Source organism: Poecilia mexicana, unplaced genomic scaffold (assembly GCF_051168715.1).
Source record: "Poecilia mexicana isolate PSO_F unplaced genomic scaffold, ASM5116871v1 scaffold_5, whole genome shotgun sequence".
Classification (NCBI taxonomy): Eukaryota; Metazoa; Chordata; class Actinopteri; order Cyprinodontiformes; family Poeciliidae; genus Poecilia; species Poecilia mexicana.
Window position 1 is genome coordinate 21,296,477 of NW_028263374.1, and position 25,666 is coordinate 21,322,142.

At 39.3% G+C, this 25,666-nt stretch overlaps 1 protein-coding gene across 2 annotated transcripts in view; it reads right to left on the reverse strand.

The window, feature by feature from the left end:
* The window catches only part of gli1 (GLI family zinc finger 1), a 59,060-nt gene extending 40,649 nt beyond the window's left edge, over positions 1-18,411 (reverse strand). For both annotated transcript variants that reach the window (XM_015004537.2, XM_015004517.2), the window contains exon 1: positions 17,846-18,411. The gene's annotated coding sequence lies outside the window, so the exon portion shown is untranslated. The remainder of the gene's footprint in view (positions 1-17,845) is intronic.
* Between the last annotated feature and the right edge of the window lie 7,255 nt (positions 18,412-25,666).

Sequence of the window (25,666 nt, forward strand, 5' to 3'; positions counted from 1 at the left end):
CGAATCCTACTTACCGCATCAGTTTCCATGGGGCATTATAGGCCTCACAAACTCGACTTTACTCATGGCTTAGCTTAGGTCCTCTAGCCTCTCAGCTCTGCTACTGGCCGCCACTCAAGCAGACCCCCTCCTCCATTTACAAGGCACTTCAGTAGTCAGCTGGTTGCTAGACAATGTGCTTGGTTATGTGGGTTATGTAAAGACCCTCCTGCACACAAAAAGCCAATGTGGGTGCCTGTTATGTGCCGCTCTTCAGATCCCCGGGTCAGTTAGCAGGAGAGCTCTGGTCCTAACACTCCAAGCTGGAAACGTTTGCTCTCCAGTGTTTTCGAGGAGACGGAAGGGGAAGCTGATCATCTCTTATGTGGCTCCCATTCTCTCATTCTAGTTCGCACAAGTTTTTTGGGAGGCAATAACACATAATAGAGGCAAATAAGTATAAGTTGGATTTAAAAAAAAAAAAAAAAAAGTATTACCTCAACTCAATTAAAACCAAATGCAAACAAAAAAAATACAAGAAAGGGAAACACTGTACTGGCTGCTACAGTTTTTTGTCTGTCTGTTCTAATTCTCAGATAAAAATAGGATATACTATAATCTTCTACATGAGTTTTTTTCTCATATATTTGTGCATATGGATATGTTTTTATATATATATATATAAATTTAGACAGTAGAGATTCAAGAAATCTACATAAACAATCAAGACTGGTGAAACATTGCAAAGCATATAATAACATGCAATTCCTGGTGAGGAAGGATGAAATAAGATATGCATAAGAAAAACAGCTATTGAGTTGTTTTTTTTTTTACTTTTTAAACTTTTGTCCTCAGCTAGAAAACAAATTATTGCCGATATATTTTTGCTAAATGATAAGGACAACAATATTACAAGCACGATTCAATTCTTTATTTCTCTGAGGCAAATAGAATATGTTTTATTATAAATTCCTCACAAAAATAAAAATTCATACTTAGTGAAGTGTCATCATTAAAGGCTGATAAGCAAATATTCCAACAGTGGCAAAAGCGTTGTCACTGTCAAGAAAACAGAAGAAAGAACTGCATAGCAAAAAGAACCTAATCTGAGCATCCCTTCTTCAAAATGATTATTTTACTTCTTTCTCACTACTACAGCCTTAAAATCCAATATGGCTGCTGTGCAGCTAAATTAATTAATTAGTATTTTTGTCATTTTGCAGCTCATTAAATCTATCACTCATGTGGCCAGTGGCCCTGTACATTGACATGTGAACATGTGCTTCAGTGTTTGCATGCAGTAGTAACTTTTATCTTCGAAGGCAGATGAAGCACAGCAAGTGTTTGGAGTCTTCACCCTCCATGTGTGGAACGACGTGTTCTTTTTAAATATGTGGTTTCAGCCATTTTCTTTCCAAGCTTGTAATTTTAAGTTAACATCAGTTTCTAAAAGTCAGATATATTTTTCACTTTACAGAACAAAATGAAATTGCATCTTTGTTACAGATGCAGCAACAGGCGAACTGACTTGTAGCTCCTACCGCTGTGTAACTTTCACATTCATTTGGCTGCATGGCAGAAAGTGTGGAGATTTTAAAAATTGCAAATTGTAATCAGAAAGGTGATTAAAGGTGAGATGTTTTCATCGAAGCAAATAGATGAAAGAGATTTAGGTTGCATAAATGTCCCAAAAAAATTAAACTCCTTTTTAAATGGCCACAGACAGGAGGCAGGTTGGTTGTAGTATCATTTACCAACACAGCAGCTACAATGTTTAAAAAGGCTTAATTATGTCCCTTTTCACTATAAACATGATGAAAAGTTTGGTTTCAATAATTCGCACATGCATATTTTCATAACTGTAAATGCTTTTCTTTTTTTTTTATAAATGAACGAACAGAGCAGTGGTGACCCTCTCCAAGGGTGGGCTGGGGTTGAAATTCAGATGTCAAGGTTTGGACCACAATCTTTTGATAGAAGAGGTGAATGCAATTCTAAGGAACGAATTAATACCAATCCAGTCTCACACACAGCACCTGTCACCTTTCTTATGGCTCCTGCTCCACTCTCCTGCTACTCTTCCTCCTTCTCATGTCTCACCACATCCATATCTTTCTCCTCCTCCTCACTCCCACTTGGACTCGTATTATCCTGCCTCTCTTTTTGCTCTCCACGACCACAGATGACACTGTCCTTGTCTGCAACTTAACAGCGACAATTATAAACTCCATAGCACTTTTGCAAAGAATAGAGCTAGAAGACATATACGATATAAAAACCAAGAAAAGAGCTGGAACAGACCAGCCATTCAAGAAGCCTCCTAAACATCCCGATGGCTAACTCCCCCCGTGTGTCTCTGTGTGCGTAAAGGTCAGGAAAGAGTCATTTAGATGGTAAACCACACATCTCTGACAAACCACCAGGGTGCTCTGATGGGTAACTACCTCTGAAGGAAAGCCTGGCACTGTGTGTCTCCGTCTATACAGATGAATCAACAACATTCAATTCAGTAAACACACATATCCAGCAGATACCAAAGTGTCCCCAAACTTGCAGGATGTATTCAAGCTTAATGTGGAAGAAAGAAAAAAAAAAAAGAAAAAAAAACTCGAAACATACGGGTGTATAAAATGCAACTGGCAACTTGTTTATATCAAAATATCCTTTCATTAAAAAAGACCAATTATTATTTCCATGGTTGCTTTCATAAAACAGCCAATGCAATCAACATTAAAGCTAAAATAACTTTTTCTGAAGACTTTAACTTAGTTTTAGGTCATTTTCAAACTTCAGTGCCCCTTTCTTATGCCCATTTGCTGTTTTCAAGATATTTTCATGTCCTACCTCTGTGTCCTGAGAATCATTAATTGTGTACAGAAATATTTCAAACCTACCTACATTTTGTGTACTTGCTATCACAAGCTGACAAAAATCAAGTGTTTTCAGGTAACCTGAGCTGAATTTGGACTTAAATGAACCCAGACTAATTGAAATTTTCATCATATCCTAGACAGCCACCTCCACCCACAGAGAGAGAGAGAGCACCCATATCTCTTCGAATCAGAACACACTGAAACACACACTGAAACACACACTTGCACATGCAGACGTCCACAGACACACAAGCTTGCATGCTGACATCCCATCGCCCTCGCACAAACCCAGTCTGACAAGCTGCAGCATGTGTGATGGAGCTGGCTGGTTGGAAAGAGATGTCTCTCTGCCCCGAGGCTCAGCTCTCTCCGACAGGAAGCTGGAGTGTGAGCGGGGGCACACAAGATGAGGGAGGGAATGAGGACGCACAGCACCAGCCAGAACAATAATCACCACTAACTGGAAAAACCGCTGTCCGTTCTTTTATAGTTAATGATTTTTAAAGTATGATTACAAGACACAAGTGCAAATGGATAGACATCCGCTAAGTAATAAGCCAGTGATCAGACTTAGACATTGAGCAGTGATCATAGGCGAAATAAGAAAAAAAACATATTTTATGACTGATCAAATCTAAAAACTTTGAGTTTTATCAAAAACACAGACCTCAAAATACAATATGGCTGCTTTGCATATAGAAGTTATGGGTGGCGTCAGGAAAAACCTGTATTTCCATTCCTGAAAACTTGAATGCCTTTAAAATGTCTTGCAAACATATTCATACCCCTTGAACTTTTTTCATATTTTTGTAACAAATGTGTCAATGCATGAATTTCAGTTGCCCAATGCTGATTGTAAGGCAAATAGTCTATTTACCAGCAGTGAGGATGAGCAGAAGAAAAAGAACAACACATTTTTCATTCTCTTTTAAGTCTACACTAATTTCAATTACAAAGAAAACAAAACCAGTTATTTGGGATTGTTTTAGTTTCAACCCAAATGAAACACAGGGGGAGGGCTGATGTTTCAGCAGTTGGAAGCTTTAAAGACTATGGCCGTAAATAGTTTCTGGAGACATCATACCTCTTTCATCTAGAGTTACAAGCAGTGACAGCAAGTCTGTGACGATGACAGCATCACATGATTAAATCACGGCCTTACAACTGAACAACTATAAACACCACATTGCCAAGATTATTTACAAAGTCAAGCATCTAAAAATTGCAGCCTGGAAAACCTTTAAAATCTGAAGTGTTGAACTTAAAAAACAGCATTTGATGCTGTTGATGTTTGTTGTTTTGAAAAAAATAAGAGGGACATTGTCTTTCATGGGCGAACTTCTCATGTTCAACACTATAACTCGACCCACAAATGCATTTTCCGTACAAATGTTGCACCATTTATATGACAACATAATTAATTGACACAAGGAAAAAAAAATTCTCAGGAACTCCAATTTGCTTTCTTCATTTGCTAAAGTTATATAGTGTAATCGGGGCCTACTGTCAGTGAGGAAGTTTTCCAAAACGATATGTGGTGGTCAGCCTCTGTTCTGCTAACAATATAAAACTTGCTACGTATCAAATCAAAGAATTTACACAAATTTCATAATAATAATATAAACTTTATATATGAAGGGAACATGTACATATCTAACGCAGATGTCACCATTTGATGAAAGTTGTGGCATAAACTAATTCACATCTGCAGTCCCTTCACAGTTTACAAAAATAGATGTACAATATAGTAATAATATAAAATGGATCAGCACCATACTGAAACTATGTAGCACAGCCTGAAGTTTAATAGCCATCAAAAGATTGCACAATATCTACATCTGGAACCGTTCGCCCAATGTACGCTTAAACATCTGCACACGACACACGAGTGCTCTTCGTGTCTCTGCTCCACAGCTGCACAATAAGACAAGTGTGAATAAATAATGTCTTTGAGTGAGATCATGTGGTTTTTACTGGTTGAAACTCTGAACATCCATTTCCAGTCATATCTCAAATCTAAAACACTCAGAACTCAAAGCCAGAGTCTATCTGTCAGCACACCAGAATGCTTTATGGGGCTTAAGAAGGCCAATACATGATCCATCACAGAACAACTGACTGTATTCAAAAAGCACTTAGGGAAATTACAACCTGTTGCAGCGTCAGTAGGTCTGCACAATGGCAATTTTTAAGACGCAAGTCAAGGTCCAAAAAGTCTCAGACAGCTGACAATCTGACACTGTGTCAGTCAGGGGTCACAAGATTTTATTAGATGCCCAGTAACTCAGTCAATACCGACTTCTGTTAAAGTATGAGCTCAGCAGTTCAAATACTGCAATGCTACTTTTTAATGCAGCATGACATAAGGCAATATTATATAAACATTTATTTACTATTTATCTAGAATTTGATATTTTGGGGAAAAAAAATAGTTAGTTTCAGAGCCAAGATTGTTAGCAGAAGCTTAGTTAGAAAATCCTGACTGACTGGTTGGTCAGCTTTGTCAAACCTATAACAGTGGCAATCAGTAGCTGCGTTTCCTTTGACCATATATTTGATCAATTTGACATTTTGAAAATAAAATTGCTTAATAAAAACACGGCAATTTCAAAACAACTCTTGTTTTTCGATAAAATGTTTTGACGCTAGGATGAGGTGGTTTTTTTGGCTGTATCGAAATTGATTTATTTTGAAAAACTGCAATGGAAATACTTTTTTGCATCACACAACTCACATGATCAACAACCGGTTGTTGCCACTAGCAAAAACCATGTAGAAAAAGAGAACTGAAAGTAGTTGGAGGGCCATGGCAGCATTACTTTCAATGATTTATCATGTAAACAAGGCATCTAAGAAAAAAAGTTTGTGACATTATGAGAATTATTATTTCATTGCATGATTTCAGGGTCCTGAGGAGGCGCTGCTCCCAGGATGCATTTGGTGAAAACGGGGGTTTCTGCACATTTCTCCTGATCCATCACAGCAAGAAATCTAAGCATTGTGTGAGAGAAAGGAAAATTGAGCGAGCATCCCTGTGACCACACTCTGTATTCAGCAGTGTGGTCCCACAAACCGAGCATAAACACCCGGCATGGCATTGTGATCCTCCCTGCAGCCCACCGACCAAGAAGCTCCATCAAACAGGATCTTCCATTCTACTCCCCCCATGTTCCCAGTTTTTACCTCCCGTACTCTCAGAAAACACACAGAACTTCCCACCCTCCCTACAACCAGTTGTTTTTCCATTCTCTAACGCTCTCCTCAAAGTTTTGCTAGCAGGTGCATTACTCTGAACTCAAACCGACTCTGTACTCGCCCTCCCCGAAAATAAAGCCAATCTGGTTGAAGGCAAGAACAGCATTGGTTAAAAAAAAAAAAAAAAAAAAAAAAACGGTGCAGAAGGAGCGACAGAGTGAACCTGAAAAAATAACAGCTGCAACAAATGTATTGTCATTTGAACATTTGTTTCATGCTGAGTGCAGCAGGAGGTCAGTTCACAGCAGGATCTGCACCTCGAGGCATCCTTAGTGGCACGGCTCTCTGTCCTCAGCTACAATTAATCTCTCAGTGTTTAATGACTGTGCTGATCAGATCTGAGGAGGGATAGCTTTGTTAGAGAAAAACATCTAGTGCTGATGTTTTCCAACCTCATTTCTTTTTCTTTTGATTATTAAATTATGATAAGTAATATTAAGTGAAGATTGTGGGCAGCTCAGTGGTATGGCAACAAGAAGTTCCAGGTTCCAGGCAACATTCCTGCTGGAGAAAGGCAAAAGCAGTGTTTGGAGTCAAGATTATCCTTAGTATTACCAAATGTGAAGCTTGTAACTGCCCAAAGAAGGTGGGATAACAATAGTGGATTACCTTCAAATTCAACACCTTCACCTCAAATCAACAGCCAAATGGTTAGACCTTTGACACAACTGGACTTAATCTGACTATGGACTGAGAACTGAGAATTCAACTTGAGAAGAAACCAACAATTTTACAAGGAACCTAACAATTTATGACAGGAAAGGTGGTCAACCATCTGCTACAACTGTACCAGGATTTGGATGATGGCTACAAAAAGCAACTTCCTAAAGGATTTTTAACAAAGAGTCTGCAAAGTTATTTTAAACCTTGTGTCATGAAAAAAAATCAGCGATAGATTCAAATTTCTGCACCTAATTCTTGCTTATAATATTTTTTTTAAATTGTATTTGATATTATCATTACACCCTGCAAAATAAAACTTGCATTCCAGCTTGATGCGAGCCGTCATCTGGAATCCTGTCATGGTGTGAAAACCCTCCTCAGAAATCACACCTGCATCTATCCAGTCACAACATGTAGTTAGCAATTTACCTTAAAAAAAACAACTCTGCAGGCGAAATGACCTGCATGGAGCTTTGTGTGTGGCCAAAAACACACAGAGTATACAAGAAACAACAAACAGCACTGTAGATTTTAATATCTTGTATGCTATTAAACCAACAGCTGCTTTTATTTAATCTTTACTTTGAAACTCTACTCCAATATATGACGGAGATTTACATAAGATTTATAAAAATAAACATACAGCAGCAGTAAAAATAGAATCCAGTAAAAAAATATACATAGTTTTGGGCTGCTTTTATGAATAAAAATATATATTTTTTAATGTTTTACTCCCTATAATCATATGTGTCTTAGACGTTGTCTTTACTGGCTCTCTTTTTGTTATTTATTGGCTACCAGGAAATGAGGGCCCTCCCTGTGTAATTAATGGGCACAATTATGTAATCGAGGAGTGGTCTGCAGTTTGTTGCAAACAGCTCCAGATGTACTGCTGGCCTGGTGTTTGAGAGGAATTCAATTCTGGTGATCACCTATGATGGGGTCACCACCAGTACCAAGCCTGAGGTCACTGCTCCCCTCCCCCCCCAGACACCCGGACCCTATTTTCTTTCTCTTGTAAATCGAGCTTTAATGGTTTACAAGCCTTCCAATAACCATAATACCTTCAGAGTGAATTAGCTTGGAAAGCAGGGAGACACACAGGCAGAAATGAACCAAAGTTTGCTAACTGCTCAATAATAAAAAGAATTACTATGTGCTCAAATTGAGAATTTATATGTGCATGTTGTTTTTAAGACACAAGAAACTTTGGAGGGAAACTGGTGAATAATTAACTTTAAAAATATATTAATTGTTAAGAAATGCTAAATGTGCATGAGTAACATTTCCTAATTCACCAAATTATCATTCCATGTTTTGTGAAAGGGCTGAGGAGGCAAGGGGGGTTAAAGTTACCCCATCAGTTTTATGCTCCTGACTTGCTAAGTATGTAGTCAAAGCCACGCGTCAGATGTCTCGTGTAGAATCAAGCTGGAATTTACAAGAGGGTGATGGATAGGAACCAGGCAGCTCAGGAAAACTCAGAAATCATTTCCAACAAGTAAAGTAGAAAGTCAAAATATACAATTAAATTTGAAGCATTTGCTAAGCCTTCCACAAGATTATTAAGTTAATCCGCTGTTATTCTTTTGAAAAGAATGCTATGGGGGGATCTCCGGAACAGATTTTTTTGTGTAACATCATTGCTGCACCATTCCTCCTGTGGTTCTGTCCTGCTGGATTCATTTCTGAAAGCTCATAGCTCTGCTAGAAGTTATCGTATGCACTTGTGATTTACGAAAGGCCCGAGTCAGCTCAGAGGCAGCTCATCTGCAGGTTTGAAACTGAAACGTCTCAAACCTGGAGGTGAGGTGGGTCATTGGGTGAAAGGCGGGGTACACCCTGGACAGATCACTGGACATCCAATCATGTACACACACTCACACACACTCATACCTAAGCTTAATATGGAGACACATTTAACAGTCATGTTTTTGAACTGTTGAGGAAGTAGAGAGAACCTACATATGCACTGGAGAACATGCAAACTCCTTGCAGAAACAGGCCAGGATTCAAAACCTGGACCTCCTTGCTGCAAGGTACTGTTAATTATAGTTCTTAAATCAAAACTGGAATCAGTTGAGATTACCATCAGCAAATAAAAGTTGTGCAAAAACCAGGGATTAAAAACATGTTTACAAATTTTGAATATGTGCATTTCTAGTGTTTACTTCCCACTGGTCTTTCTGGTTGTTCTGTTTGTATACCCAAGATTATTGCTTCAGCGCATTAACTTAGTGAATCAAGAAACCAACCAAACCACCCTTTGTGCTGGATCTTAGATCATTTGAACTGATGTCATCCCTTTTGTAGGGAACTATAAGGAAAGTATTTCAGAAGTTGTTTAAAGGAAGGACAAAACTTGGCCAATTTAAACTGTGTGCTTTTGTTTGTAAAATGATCACTTTCTTTGATTTGTAATGCATCCGTGGGGTTCTTGTGATCGTGAATCACTTGAAGTTATTCTCCCTCATCCCCACATCCTGAACTCATTCTGCTGGCTACATGTGGGTCCAGATGATTCTTCTGCTGAGTAAAACAGTCAGTGCTGGCATGAAATACAGAGGAGGCAGAATTACGTCTTATCTGATCCCGGTTCATGAACTGAGATGCAGATCGTTTCTGTTCTTTCTCGAGGACAAACTCGCTCTCAGGGGAAATCAGTTTTTAAACATGAAGCAAGTGGTTATTTTGGAAAAAGAAAGCACCAATTTCCAAACCCATGAAATAATTTGTTAATAAAAACAGTTGTGCTACACATTTCTTTTTTTTTTTTTTTTTACCAGAAACCGTCCAGAGTTCCCTACATAAAACCTGCCTTCAAAGCCCCAGACGCCATGAAAAGCGCTGAAAAGCCGCGGTTGCCAAATAAGAAAGAGCCAGCCACTGCAGCTCAGTCAGTTAGGGCAGGGCCAAGCACCCAGTCAGCCAGTCAGGACGGCTAAGTTGTAAATGTGTTGCAGCAGGAAAAGCTTTGGAGCAAGGCAAGCAGTCTGGAGTCTGCAACTTTCCCCTGATCCAGCTAGTGCACCGCCCTCCTAGCAGCCCACCCAAGAAGCAGCCCATGGGCATAAATTTGAGAGGCTGACTCGCTGTGGATTTAAAACAATCTGCATCTCTCTCCCTCTAACTCCTACACTATGAAATGTTTCACTCTTTTTCCCCCCTGCACTGTCTTTTGCCCTTCTTTCCTTTCCAGCAAATTCCACTTTTAATGAGACTAGAAAGCTCTTTCTCAAAGCGTGCCAACAAAATTATTTTTCCTACAGGCTTAATTAAGTTAGCAAAATATATTGAAAATGTACAGGATATGTATTTTTGTGTGTCCATCCAAGCAACAATAAAGAATTAGACTTCTGTCTACTTAAAAGGAGGCCACAGAAAGCTTTGTTGAAATAAGGTTAATTACACCTAACAAAACTGAACCCCTCTGTAGTTTGTTTCTCCCTGAAATTAGATATTTTCTCTGGACACAAGACGTAAGTTTTAAGGCTAGAGAGCAAAATGAACGTGTTTCATTAAACTTTTTCTTTTTACGCTAAAAAGAATAAACACCCAGCTTTAGTTTGCACAATTACAAAACTGCCAAAGCTCTGAATCACCTCTGATCAGTGCATGCTTCAGTGTGTTGTAGCCTGACTGTTCAGTTGCAGATAAGCCTTTCTGAAGAAGCTTTTTTTTCTTTTTCTTTTGCTCAGTTTCTGCCTCATCGACACATGTTGCTTGTAAATCAAAATTAAGCTACAGAAATCTTTTGCTCTTCAGCTGGAACATCATGTCCGAGGTGTTGTCGTAGACGTGAGGCTGTCTGACGATGAGAGCGGTTACCTTTGACCCACAACAGATTCCTCTTGGCGTATCAGTGACGACTCGGGCCTGCATTTGGCTCGCAGCAGTCGTAAGTCACATACGCGTGTGTCACTGTGCAGTGAATGTTTACCGACTTCCTGTTATGGCATCTGATCTGGCTAACATGGCAACGACCTAGCCGCGGTAGCTTGTGGACACAGAAGCTCTTAGTCTGAGCAGAGAAAAGACAAGAATGGGAACATTTTGAAAAAAAGAGATGGGGGACAATTTATTTATTCTCAAGTGGGACATTTGGAAGAGACGTTACAAAAAGAAACAGGAAGAATTATTTTTCTTTGTGGTTTTTGAGCATTGGCTACTGAACCAATGTGGTTAAAGCCATCCAGTGCACTAAAATGTCAATTTTCATTTTTAAAGGAACACTCAAGTTTTCAAAACATCAAAAAAAAAAAAAAAGTATTTGTACGTTTAAAACTTTTTGTAATGGCAAAAAAGAGTTTCCTCCGATAGTCACAATGCTGGATTAAAACTCTTAGAAAAATTAGAGACTCAGAAAAAGGGGGGCAGCGAAAGATTGGAGAGTCAGGTTGAGGTTGATCAACCTGTTGATCAATTGCTGGTGTGGGACGTTTGATATTGAAACTGAGGAGATTGAAGTGATAATGCAGCTTCATGATTCTGGTGAGTGGTGGAGACCCAAGGAGAGGTAAGTAGGTCTTCAGAGGATGTGGTTGGCAGGGAGAAGGTGGGCAGCGCATCTGGTAACTGTGATTCTTCTACTGTTCCGGGGGGTGGAAGCATGAACAGGTGGAGGTCTGAGGGTGGACAGGCAAGTGATAGTTCAAGTTTCCTCAGGAGGGCAGTCAGAAGCAAGAGGCCTGGCGCAGGTGAGCTAACACATAATGCACGGAGCAGGGAAAGGCTGTAAGCGAGTACCGAGTATCCAGAGGCCACTGGACACACAGTTTGAGTTAACCATCTGGCCTCTACCTCAGGAAACCGCTCCTCTTTTAAACTCCTCCTGATTACGCCTGATGAGGATCAGCTGGAAGCCACACCTGCCAGTCGCACCCTGTGGAGGAGGAAGGTACAAGAAGCACCACACAAACACAAACTGTCCTGTACACAACCCCTGAAGACGAGATCGAACGAAACAAAGTGTAACGTTCCTCCTTCATCGCCTGCTGCTCAAGCTGTCAGTCAGCTGACATGGATGCATTTTTGCATTTAAATAAAAGCAGAAAGATAAAAAAAATATATATATTCACAGCAAATCTAAAACTTGCTTAACCCATGTTAGAAAGCTGTGCTTTTATGATTTAAGAAAGAAAAAACTTGTACGCATTTACTGTGACTTATACAATATCCAAATAAAAATAAATCTGTAACAGGAAAAATATTTTAAAAGTTAAAAAGCTCTATAACCTGTTTGTTCAGGTGTGTACATCCTCAAAGTAATACTTTATTGAGATTATAGAGTATGTACACTTGCCATCAAATATGAGAGAAAAGAGAGAAAAGATCACAATAACCTTATCAAAAGGAAGGTTGTTGCTGTCATCTCAGCTAGATAATGTTTTGTGTTAATGTGCAATATTATTTTGGTGGAGGCTGCTGGTTATCAACAGCTGACTTGTAAGTTAGGTGGGATAATTTCCAGACTTAAAGGGCACTAAAAAGGCAGAGGTACAACATTTTCATAAACTCCTGCCTGACCCAAAATCCCAAAGTTTTCTCAATCTTACCAGACTGGGAGCAGATAGGCAAGTCCACAACTCATTGAAGCTGAAGTTGTTCAACTGGGAAAACAGCGGCAGGTTTAAAATGGAGCTGCATTTGTTGTTTCCCATCGTTATTAACGTCTTCAGATTGAGCTGTTTTAAAAGGATAAAATCAGCTCAACAGGTGACTCTATAACTGCCTGTTAGACCTAGAAATCACTTAAAGGCATTTCTTACTTCAACAGAGCTGCTGTTTTTAAAGGGGAAGTATTCTGCAAATGTATATAATGTTACAATATTATTCCCCCATCAAGCACATACCTGGAGTGTTGCTTTGACTCATTCATGCATGTTTTAGAAATCCTTAAATCTCACATGGCAGCCATTCAGGGGTTCCTAAACATCTGCTCATACATCGTGCTGCCTATTTACCCAAAGCTAAGCCTAAGAGCTTTAGTCCCCAAACTGACTTCCCACCCCTCCCATGTGCCTTCCTCTCTCAGCTCCTCCAGACTAGCAGCAGCAATTAGCAAACACCTGATGGAACTGTGTATGTGCTGTGTTTATCATACAAACTACAATGCCCCTAAGAATGGTTGAAAGCAGCACCAATGGACGGCATGGAGAAGCATTGTTGTGATGATGTGCTGGAAAGAGTAGGAGATTCTTAAAGAAACAGACGCCAATTTCTCTAAGAAATTGGTGTCTAGAACAGACACCGGAATCAGAATCAGATCCTGAACATTTCTTTATTGCAAATATCCAGCTGTACTTATGAATTAAACCAAAACAAGAAAATCCTAAATGTAGATGTATGCAGCACACAGACACTGACAGGAGTGTGTTTAATGTGGAACTGCATGTTTCTCGAAAACATATGGCAAGCCAACATTCTTAGGAAGTTATCTCATCTCAGATAACAGAGTTGTTGTCCAGAAGAGCCATCATAAACACACGCAACATGAATATCCCCGCTGCACTTTCTCCTCAGTCCCTTCGTTTCTGAATAGCAAAATCAAAGCATCCATGATGCAGTTAAGGAACTCTATCATTACCTTACTTGTTATAAAACAAAAGGTATAAATCTTTGGAAAATGAATATGACGCAAAACCTGTGATGATCTTTATCTTGTTATATTGCCTCTCCTTCTCTAAAACAGCAAAGGGGAACACAGACGTGTCATTTTTTTTCTTCTAATTGATGAATACTACAGTCAGACGTCAGACTCTGTGTTGTAACTTCACTAATTATGTCAGCACCTAAAAGCATTGTGGCTATGGCAACCTGGTGAAATAATAAACACCGCCTCTTCTTCACTTTCTGCCTGCCGACAGTAAAGCACAAGATGAGTCATCAGCAGTCGGGAACACACACATTGAAACACAGACAACCCAAAAAGAAAACACACACACACACACACACACACACACACACACACACACACACAAGCAAGTTAGAGTAAAAAAATAGTCTGAATGAACCTGCAGGAACAACATAAGAAATACTACAAGACCAGGCTGTTCCTGCTTCTTTCAGTCAGAGCCACAAACTGAGCGGATTTAATGGAGAGTAATGAGTATCAGCGTGGGCTGTTTGTGCACACAAAAACAACCCAGCATTTTCACCTGGATGCTATTAGCTGTCGTTTGATTTCTAATATCAACCACATGAGGTGATAGTTAGGCTTGCTTGTGCACAAACCCACACACGCACACTGACACATGGAGGCAAAGAAACCCACCGCCCCAATTCAAAGCAGAGGCACCGAACCACCGGGAAAAGCGTCAGCTCCTCCTCTTACTGACGGCAGAAAATCTACATCACAGGCACACATATACAGCGCTGCAGGCAGTAAATTTGAACTTTTTCATCTGTTCTACCTGGCAAAAGTATTCACACCACTTAATATTCTTCAGATTTTCCCACATCAGAGACACAGCCCTCACTGTGTTTTACAGGGACTTTATGTGACACACAACACAAAGTACAGAATCTGAACAATGGGAGGAAAAGAATACATGGCTTTTAATAAACCAATATCTGAAAAGTGTGGCATGGATTTATATTCAGCCTCCATCAGTAAATACTACAAAAAGACTTTTTGCTGCAATTACAGCTACAGGTTATTTGAAGTTTACTCATGAAACTTAAGTTTTTGCTTATTTTTCTGAACAAAATTGCCCAAGCTCATTCAAATTGGACAAAGCACAGATTTCAAGCTTTGCTACATATTCTCAGTTGAAGTCTGAACTTTGACTGGGCCATTCCAACTCATATATGTGCTTGGAGAAATAAGCACATCTTGGCTGGATGTTTAGACTCACTTTGTATTTAGCACAGTCCATCTTCCTATCAGTTCTGACAAACTTCCATCACTATTGAAGAAGGACATTCATAGAGCGAGATGCTACCACTACCATATCTCACTGTCCTCATATTATTTTCACCTTGAACTCAACATCTTCCCACCATGAAACATGTTGCTGATGTTTTTTTGTTTTTTGTTTTTTTTTTATTCCACACATAGCATCTTGGAACTAGGTCTCAACTGGCCATCTCATCTTAGCCACGTCTTTGTGGGTTTGTAGTTTTCCCCATACTCTTTCCATTTTCCAATTTTTGGATTAATCAGAGATCTGTGGGATGTTTAAAGCTTGGGAAATAGTTTTTTTATTCTAATCTTGTTTGAAATTTCTCCACAGCCTTATGCCTGACTTGTTTGCTTTGTTTCCTGGTTTTCATTGTGATGTTCTTTGAGATTAAATTACGCATGTGGACTTTACTAATTAGGAGGTATCAGAATACAGAAGGCTACCTATAAATGCATGCCGCACTTTTCAAAATTTTGCACATAAATGTGGTAAAATCTAAGTATCATTTTGTTTTCAAGAGCAGTAAAAAACCAAAATAAAACAATTTTTTTTTTAATGAGACAAGATATGAAGACACTGATGTGATATGCGGTACACCTCAATGCTTCCTCACCAGAATATTTTGTTTTATGAGAAAACATCTGATGAGTCACAACAAGATTAAAACACATGTGATCCTAGAATTAGTTTAGCACCGCTACCAGCAGTTATCTTCAGCACTGAATTGATTTCATAAAAGTCTTTTTTTCATCAAAAACAAAACAAGAAGAATGAAAACCTCCACTGGACTAATTGCATCAAACCCAGATGACCTCTGTCTCATTTTTCTATCGCTTTGAACTGATCGGCTGTGAAGATCATTCATCTAATCCTGTCCGCTGTGATTTGTCCGATACGCCCTCTAATGGGTGGGAAATCTCAGAGTGACCACGGACAATGATTTTCTGAATATTTCCCATGGCTGCAACATTTCCCCTCACTATTATGGGTGCCCTTTGACTAATGCGATTCAAGCTTGCTAAGTGTTTAATGCTTTTGCCCTCTGGTGTCAGCTCTTTACTTAGTAGCACCCCTCCTCAGTGCTCTGTCTCACTCCAGCATCATTTAGTCTTTCTACTGTACAAATCTCTGTGAAATCCACAGCTAATTCTTACGCTTTCAAATGGGCTGGGAAGCAAGTTTTGCCTCCAAACAATTTCTTCACTCTCAGCCAAAAACGGACATGGAGTAAACGGAAGATGTGCAGCAGATCAGAAACGACGCAAACTCAAATCTGATGAGGCGACAATCATCTCTGAATGCCTTTCCTCTGATATGTGCATGTGCCTGGAAGTGGTAAAGAGGACAATGAGGAGACAGAAGAAAAAGGAGCGAGTTCTGTGTCCTTTGGAGCGTCCCGGGCCGAAGCTGATCGTCCGTGCGGTTTGAGCCAGGCCCGGCTCAGACAGACAGCTGCTATTAAACCCTGATTGTTTCAGGTTCACAGGGTGTGAAAGGGTCTGATTGAAGGGCTGTGATCCCAGTGAGGGTGGTCCTTCTCCCCCTTACCTCCCCTCTCTCTCCCTGTGTGTGGAAGGTAGGAGAAGGACCGTGTAGTGGAAGGGGGGGGTGACGGGTTGCAGGCGTCACGTGACGAGTTTCTTGCTGTGCGGACTAAAATGGAATCTTGACAAAAACACACCACTTGTTGCTGCCTGCTTCTTGTTACACCTGTGTCACATAATCAGGGGCCAAACCCTCCGCCCCCACTGCCTACCCTAAGCTCCCCAAAAAAGTGACTTTATCATCATGATTAATACCAGAGAGAACTTTGGCCAAAGTTTTACTCGTTTTTACTACAGTAGACGCAAATCCACCCAAATAAAAATTGTACGAGGTTAAAGAAAAACCCATCAGTCTCCTGATATGACTGTGGTAAATCACTTCAGACCTGACCTGTGACTACAAATCTGAGGTCAGCTGCCTCCTGCACAGTGTATTTGTTTAAGGCCATCCCCATTAAGGAGCCTTTCGAGCTCAATACACTTGATAAAGACCAGAGAGGGCAAGGAAGCTCCCCTGCAGAGCTTTTCTCATGTGGCCAAAGGACAAGTGCAGTCTCGTCCATCGAATGCTCCCCCATGTAAACCTCTAAAGGAGTCAGCGTGATTGCTCATGATGGAAAATGACCCCGAGCTTTTTATTCAGCTTCTTTCAGCATAAAAACCTGATAACAGTAGCTAAATCCACCTCGTCCAGTTGCAAAGCAGTTAAATAATTTAATATCTCATAAATCCTTTCAAGAGTCTTCCTCTTAATGCAGTCTACAAAGGTATACGTGTGAGTGGGGAAGGTTCACACTGTGTGTGCTCAGCACTTCTCACTGTCACTTTGGAAATAAATAAGTGTTTGGCCTCCCCATTGAGGCTGATGTTGACGCTCTTCAGTGCAGGGCCACTATTAGCAGTGGCCTAATCTTCCCACATTAGCAGCTACAGTCCACTCTTACTCAGATAATTAGATTAGAATCCAACATCTATCCCAGATTAGAGATGGATGATAGCAGGGTTCAATTCATAAGAAGCACCAAAAGTGCAGATGTCAGAAAACCATCAAAGTTTATGCATTCAAAGTTTTGACAAACTGCAGCAAGAGGTAAGCATGCAGGACAAATACTGGCACCAAAAGTGTTGCGAATTACAAGAAACAGCTGTTCTCGGGTGGCCCTGCTACTGTCCTCGGGCAAACCTGCAGACCCCAAAGGAAGCAGTTTTAGGGGGGGTCTGCAATTGAGCCAGGAAATTCAGCAAAACATCAGCTTGTCCTCTCATGTCTAAACAGAAAACAATTTCAATATCTTCCCAGGTCTCTTTTAAACCCAAAGTAAAATATACTCTACCCCAAGAAACCACAAAACCCACAAAAACCGAACACAATATCTTATCAGATAAGGGGAAAATTTAAAACAAAACGTAAGACGAAAAAAGAAAGCAACACATAAACAAAGACATGGAAAACACCTACTGTAACACACAGTTTAAAGTTTTCATCTGATTTAAAGAGATCCAGGCTACAAGGGTGATTATAAGGCTGCGCAAAAAGTTACTTTCAAACCAAGAACACGCGTAATCAAGTCAATTAATAGTTCGGCTGTGATTTACAGAGCGAGCATAAATCATCAGCTCTGCTTACCTCAGGGTAGAGGAGAAATATTCAGCATGAAACTCCCTGACTGGAGTCCTTGGAAGAGCTCAGAGGATCCAGGGACTGAGAAAGTTTCCAGTAAAGCCTCCCGTCTCTCTCTCTCTTTCTCTCTTTCCCCTTTCTTTCTCTCTCTCAACTTTTCTGGCAAGCAGGCGGATGGAGATGAGTGAAATCTTCACAGAAACCGACACATTGTTCCTTCTTCAGCAGGGATCTTGCATACTTTCGAATTCTTCAAAGTGTCTTTAGGCAGACGTTGACAAAACTGCACCCCATGTTCGGCTCTGGAGTCCCGCAAAGCGCCTTGGAGTTGGCTGCACAGCCAATGCGGGAATGCGCACCCCCTTCTCCCTCTCTCTTCCCCCTCTTTCCCTGTCCTCCCTCCCTTTCTCCACAGCCTGTGGACCACCCCGAAACAGGAAGTTCACTTTTTGTTTTTCTTAAAAAAAAGAAAGAGAGAGAGAGAGAGAAAAAAAAAAGAACCACACTGCCTCGGTTTTCTCCTCAAACTTAACATGCAGCCCAGAAACACAACCGAAGTGATGGTCGGTCAGTTTCCCTCCCTCTTCTCAGTAAATAAAAGAACATTCCTTTAAAGTAATATAATCAGCTATATAAAGGCATTACAGCCTCCAAGTGTTTATCAAATGCTTGTACGTACACGGCTGCGTCTATATTAAGTAGGTTCTTATCTAGTAATTGTGAAAACCAATCTATAAATGTTTGTGTTTACTTTAACAGTGTAACTTCATAGCAGCCCATCGGACAGCGTGTGTGGCTGCCTGGCTGGCTTCTTGTGGGGATGCTGCAGATTGCTGAGCCTCAACCAGTCAAATCCACCACAAAACCTGGACTGGAATCCAATCCGCTGCCCTGGAGCCGGACCAGAGCCGACGCGACCACAAAGTTATTGGGTTATTAAAGAAGAAAGCCGTGCGCCGACACTTAACCTAAAACCAGACATTATTATTTCAGGAAGTGTACATGATCACATTTAATAGACATATGAGTGTTATAAGAAAAGTTGTAATTATATTTTTATATTTTTATAAATAATCACTTATTTATTTATTTATTTATTTATTTATTTATTTATTTATTTATTTATTTATTTATGCAGAGAATAACAATGTTTCAGAAAAAGAGAAGGATCACAGTAAATATAAAAGAAAAAAATATGTAAATTCTTCTTTACATAGTTACATAGTTTCATCTTAACTATTTATTGATTTATTTCTGAAAACATTAATCTTAAAATGGTATAATGTAGCTAATTAATTCATTCTATCTAGATATGATCTAGTTGTTTGTTTATTTATGTATGTTTGCTGTAATGTTACTATATCAGTTGATGAGGAGCCGTTGACTTCTTATGGTATTTTTTGTTTGTTTGATTTAATTGCGTAATAACCCATAAAATATTAATGTGCTTTTTACAGTGCTTGTTATTGAATAGATCTGTAAAGATTTAACAGCACTAACAAACAAAAAATATTGAATGTGTTAAGTGTTTTGTATTCAAATGTTTTGCAGAATCCAAACTCATCACCACGGAACCAAGAGTGTTTATTAGCCGCACGTCAGTGAATAACTACATTCATGAGGCGGTTTTATTTTCAAAGCAGCCGGGAAAGCTGAGTCAAAGCCTGAACAGTTGGTGACCCGAGCCAAGGCTGGAGTCCATTCACAGCATACGGCCAGTGGTTAAATCAGATTTTGTCAATGAGAGTTGTGGTGGGCTTTGGGCCCAATATAGCTGCAGCAGCCAAGCAGGGAAGCCTTGGCTGTTAACCCTCCCACAGATGCTGCAACCATATGTTTCATCTGACAGAGGGGAGAATCTCACACCAGCTTCACTTCAGATTATCAATGAGTGGGATTAAAGGTGAGGAGAGTTTATCGTAGTTGTCGTTACGAGCTTTTTTGGGCCTTTCTGAAACTGGAAAGCATAACTTAGCTAAATATAGGAAAATATATTTATACTTCAGATTTATTCGTTGAGAAGATTTGAACCAGATGGTTTCAGTGCAAAGTTGATGAAGATGACAGCATGCATACAAATTTTTCAGTTAATCTAGGAATATTTAGCAAGTAGTTCATCCACTCACTATTCAAACTTTTGCATGCTAATCTATTAAATAGAGATATTACTCAGCATCATGAAAAATGTTCATAGTAGAATAGTTTATATCAGTTTTGTATGCAGGAATATACAGACAATATTATACTCATACAATATTGTATACATACAGAATTTTGTTAGCTAATGTTTGCAGTTTTCTTAAAAGCTAACATTAAGAAAACATTAGCTATTTGTAGTAAAGGGAGAAAAGGTGAATGGGGCAGAAATAAAAAGTTACAGATGTCCACCTCCAAAGCCTGTAGAGGGCTTACCGCACCAAACAGATTACCAACAAGGTAAGCCAAAGGAAAAGCTTTTAGTACCGTTAAGGTCAAGAAAGGACTGAAAGCTGCTGACAGGATGAAGTCTCACTGTTTGCTAAATTCCTAAAACTGGTTTTGCACAGTGTTATCACATAGTCTTCCAGTGTTTTATGCACAGAAATGTCTTAAATATGTGGAATAACAGAAGGTTTAGTATAAGATTATATGCACACCATACAGCAACAAAAACATTTGAAACCATATTTAATATCCACTAAGTGGAAAGAAAGTGAAGCCCCTTTCCTCATGGTGATGAATCCAAGGTTACGGAAGGCTATGGAGGATCATGCATGTTAGCCAAGTGAGTAGAAGAGAAAGCAGCTGTCACCAAGGCTCAGGGCATCTGGACACCATTCCCCAGTGCTGCAAAATCCAGCAAATCTTTTACAGGATTTGTTTTTCCATTGCAGATGGTCCTCTGCACATGTTTTCCTCCCATTGGCTCGGGGTCCCGGGCTGGCAGTGCTGCAGCCATGTAGGTACCACATATAAAGGCTTGCTCTGTCTGCAGCAAGCCTCTGCATACTGAAGGGAGGAAACTGGAGTTAAAAACAACAATATGACCTGCGGCTGGACATCTCCATGAGCGCTTTAAGCATTTTCGTAACAATCAGGTGCAAAGGTAAGCGCTGCACAGATATTTTATTTCTAGTTAAAATGTTAATTTATTGCAGTGTCTGCTAAAATTTTATTCTGATTTGTGCTGCATGCACAACACATCACTATCTACCTTCCTGTAGAAATGTTTACTTCGTCTTCCTTTCTTTCTTTCCCTCTTTCTTTTGTGTGCTCTTAATTCATTTTTTTTCCGTTGTCATGTAACAGATAAAAAATATTTAGTAATCAAAAGTTAAAAGGTACACATATATAATTTTAAGTACAGAACTTAGAGTTTCTCTAGGTGATAAATTCTTGTTGATCTTATGGAATTATGCATTATTTGCCAAGAGCTAATATTTGGTGTGAGATAATAATTGGTGTTAATTGGTGTGAGAAAATAATTAGTTGAGATCAAATTCATACCCTTTCACATAGATGTGTAGATATAAAATAGAGAATTTTAACAATACAAGATAGGTTTAAAACAAGAAGCATTTTTTTTTCTTTTGCCCCTTCTGACATTAAGCAGTAAAAAAAAACCTGTTTTAGGGCGATAGTCACTAGAGGGCAGCATTTTACAAGCCGACAAGCAGACAGAGGAAATGCTCCATATATAACATCAGACACAGATACAGGTGCTGGTCATAAAATTAGAATATTGTGATAAAGTTCATTATTTTCCATAATGTCATGATAAAAATTAAATTGTCATATATTTTAGATTCATTGCACACCAACTGAAATATTTCAGGTCTTTTATTGTTTTAATTTTGATGATTTTGGCAAACAGCTCATGAAAACCCAAAATCCCTGTCTCAAAAAATTAGAATATTATGAAAAGGTTCTCTGAACGAGCAATAAAAATAATCATCTGAATCAACAAAGTAACTCTAAACACCTGAAAAAGATTCCTGAGGCCTTTAAAAACTCCCAGCCTGGTTCATTACTCAAAACCGCAATCATGGGTCAGACTGCTGACCTGACTGCTGTCCAGAAGGCCATCACTGACATCCTCAAGCAAGAGGGTGAGAAACGGAAAGAAATTTCTGAACGAATCGGCTGTTTGCAGAGTGTTATATCAAGGCACCTCAGTGGGAAGTCAGTAGGAAGGAAAAAGTGTGGCAGAAAACGCTGCACAACGAGAAGAGGTGACCGGACCCTGAGGAAGATTGTGGAGAAGGGCCAATTCCAGACCAAATTAAATTTTCATCTCCATAAAACTTTTCAGCAGATGGAAGCATGAAGTGCTCCAAAACCTTCTGATAGCTGCTGCATTGATCCTGCCCTTGATAAAACCCAGTGGACCAACACCAGCAGCTGACATGGCACCCAGACCATCACTGACTGTGGGTACTTGACACTGGACTTCTGGCATTTTGGCATTTCCTTCTCCCCAGTCTTCCTCCAGAGTCTGGCACTTTGATTTCCGAATGACATGCAAAGTTTGCTTTCATCCGAAAAAAGTACTTTGGACCACTGAACAACAGTGGTCCAAAGTGCTGCTTCTCTGTAGCCCAGGTCAGGCGCTTCTGTCGCTGTTTCTGGTTCAAAAGTGGCTTGACCTTTGACCTGGGGAATGCGGCACCTGTAGCCCATTTCCTGCACACGCCTGTGCACAGTGGCTCTGGATGTTTCTACTCCAGACTCAGTCCACTGCTTCCCCCAAGGTCTGGAATCGGCCCTTCTCCACAATCTTCCTCAGGGTCCGGTCACCTCTTCTCGTTGTGCAGCGTTTTCTGCCACACTTTTTCCTTCCTACTGACTTCCCACTGAGGTGCCTTGATATAACACTCTGCAAACAGCCGATTCGTTCAGAAATTTCTTTCCGTTTCTCACCCTCTTGCTTGAGGATGTCAGTGATGGCCTTCTGGACAGCAGTCAGGTCAGCAGTCTGACCCATGATTGCGGTTTTGAGTAACGAACCAGGCTGGGAGTTTTTAAAGGCCTCAGGAATCTTTTTCAGGTGTTTAGAGTTACTTTGTTGATTCAGATGATTATTTTTATTGCTCGTTCAGAGAACCTTTTCATAATATTCTAATTTTTTGAGACAGGGATTTTGGGTTTTCATGAGCTGTTTGCCAAAATCATCAAAATTAAAACAATAAAAGACCTGAAATATTTCAGTTGGTGTGCAATGAATCTAAAATATATGACAATTTAATTTTTATCATGACATTATGGAAAATAATGAACTTTATCACAATATTCTAATTTTATGACCAGCACCTGTAGAATGCCAGGAATTTGTGATGTAAAAAAAGTCCAACCCTTCACCATGATGTCAGCTTCAACTGAGAAATAAACAAACACGCTTGAGGGGATATAAAATAAATATAATTGCATAAGTGAGTATATCTTTTGACAAATACTCCGTTTTATTCATCTTTTGATTTATCTCACTTTGCATTTAGCCTTCTTGGATAGACACCTCACATTAATTTATAGCAAACAGTTGAGTTGTCATTTTAGGATTTTTCTGTCAGATGCATCTTTTTTTTTTATGTGTGAACTAGGAATAACAATTTCGTCTTTTTTAAAGCCTATTTCAAAGAAGACATTGAGCCCTCACTTAAACATTCAGGCTAGAATATGTCATGGTTTGACAAAACCAGACTTAAAGTTTTGTGTTACAGTTTTGCCACAAAAATGACAACATAGAGCATCACCTAAAAAAAGCACCATACCAATACAAAACTTGGTGGTTGTAGGATCCTGAATTGAGGTTGTGTTTCCTGACTAGATGGGCCGGGGTATGTTGCAAGGTGAATGGAATTAGGAAGAGATCCAAATACCAATGGATCCTGACTTACAGTCAGGTAGCAAGTTGAAGACAAAGTGGGATTCCCTTTTTCAGTGCCATAGTGGGTTCAATGCGCCTCTCAAAGAAGCAATAGAAGTTATTCTATATAAGGAAATCAAAGGTTTACATCTGAGATAGAAGAATGCTGTTCTTCTTTTTATTTTATTTTGCTTCTACGGCTAAAGCACTAAAGAAGATGTACAAAATAAGTGTGATGAACAAGAATTAACGTTATTCTATAATTTTTGTATTTTTTTCCAAATTGATTTGTTTATTTTCTGTTGAAAATAGAGCTTCAAGTTTACAGGATATATATGGGTAAAGATTTTTTTTTGGTTTGGTATTGTTTTAATGGTGTCATTTTTTAAACCCCAAAAACCTAGCACTTCAATGGGAGGACATTCAATTTTGAAATAATTTTGTTGTATGACTATGTATGTATAGCAAAATCTTTCTTACAGAAATCGGTGAGTATGTGTGGTCTTTTATAGTCTATTATATTCTTTATAAACTTCTAGTATTTATACTCATAACCTTTTCTTCAAGCAGACAAAATCTGTGAAATGCCGCTGCTGTGGAATAGTTAACATTTATATCAAACCGTTTACCTCTCATTTGTGTCTCTGCGTGATTTCTTTGTGTTTGTTGCAGAAGTTCTATCATCTGGACAGATCACACCAGCAGACATTGTCATGAAACAGCAGGAGATAGACTGAAGCGCTATCTTCAGATCAGGAAGGTATGCAATCAAACATTGCGTTGCAAGCTTCTAAACATTGCAAACATGATCTTTTTCTAAAAACCTGACCTAAAGGTTTATGTGAAAAAAAGGTCAGCCCTACTAAAAGATATCTCAACTCTCCACTAGGGGGCAGTACATTCGTTTGCAGTTCTGCTTCACAGCAAGAAGGTTTAAACCTGAAGGTGGGTGGAGCCTTTCTGTTCAAGGTTTTGTAAACTCTTCCTTGTTTTTTTCTCCTGCTTGTTTCTTTCAACTCCCACACGTTTTTGTGTTTTGTATTTGCTTCGTTTGTCATAATCTTAATCAGGTACAGTTTATTTTATATCATTTTATGTTCTCTATAATGCAGCTTAGAAATGCTGAAACATTGTGAAACATTCTGCCTTGGTAAATATATATGTAACCTTGTCCACCATACTCCTAATTTCCTGCAGCAACTCCCCAAGCTTACATTTGTAAGGTGTTACATTACACACATTAGATCCTGACATTCATTGCCCTGATTGGATGGATTCTGTTAAGTTGCCTCTGACAGAATTAGGTCCCCATCGGAAATTGAGTGGGGTAAGACCGGTTAAGATGGAGGTAAAGCAAGAACTGTGGCATTAAGTCCTTTAGCTGTGCTGATGCAAGCTCCTACTGGATCCTGGACTGTGTAAATCCAGCAGCCTCTGCTCTCATTTGAACACTTTCATTTATCCACTTTTAAGCACGTAGTGGGTAATAAACAGATATTCTGAGGAAGGTTATCGTTTTTCATAAGTCAAAGTATATGAAGTAAAATAGGTATCTAATAAATGCAGTAGGAAATTATACTTTTTGTGTGTTTTGGCAACATGAGCAACCACAGTAAGAGCTTTTGTGTTATCTATTTTACTGATTTTAATAGGTACCATCAGTCCAGAAAATCTTATGATGATGACCATAAATTAAATCTTTGAACTTGGATGAAACAGCAAGAACAATTTTTGAAATAATATTCAAAGGGAAAACTCTAGAACAGGGATTTCTGGTCTCCTCCAGCATCTCACTCCCTCTCAAAAAAAAAACCAAATCCACAACTGTGACGTTCCATTCATACGTTTCACTGATGTTGTGGGGTTTACCTGCTTTAGCTATGTAGCGCCATACATCATGCTTCAGTTGTCTTGTCATTTGCAATGCTAACACTACTGTCAGCTGTGACCTCAGTTCATTTAGCCCTTTGTTTAAAAAAAAAAAA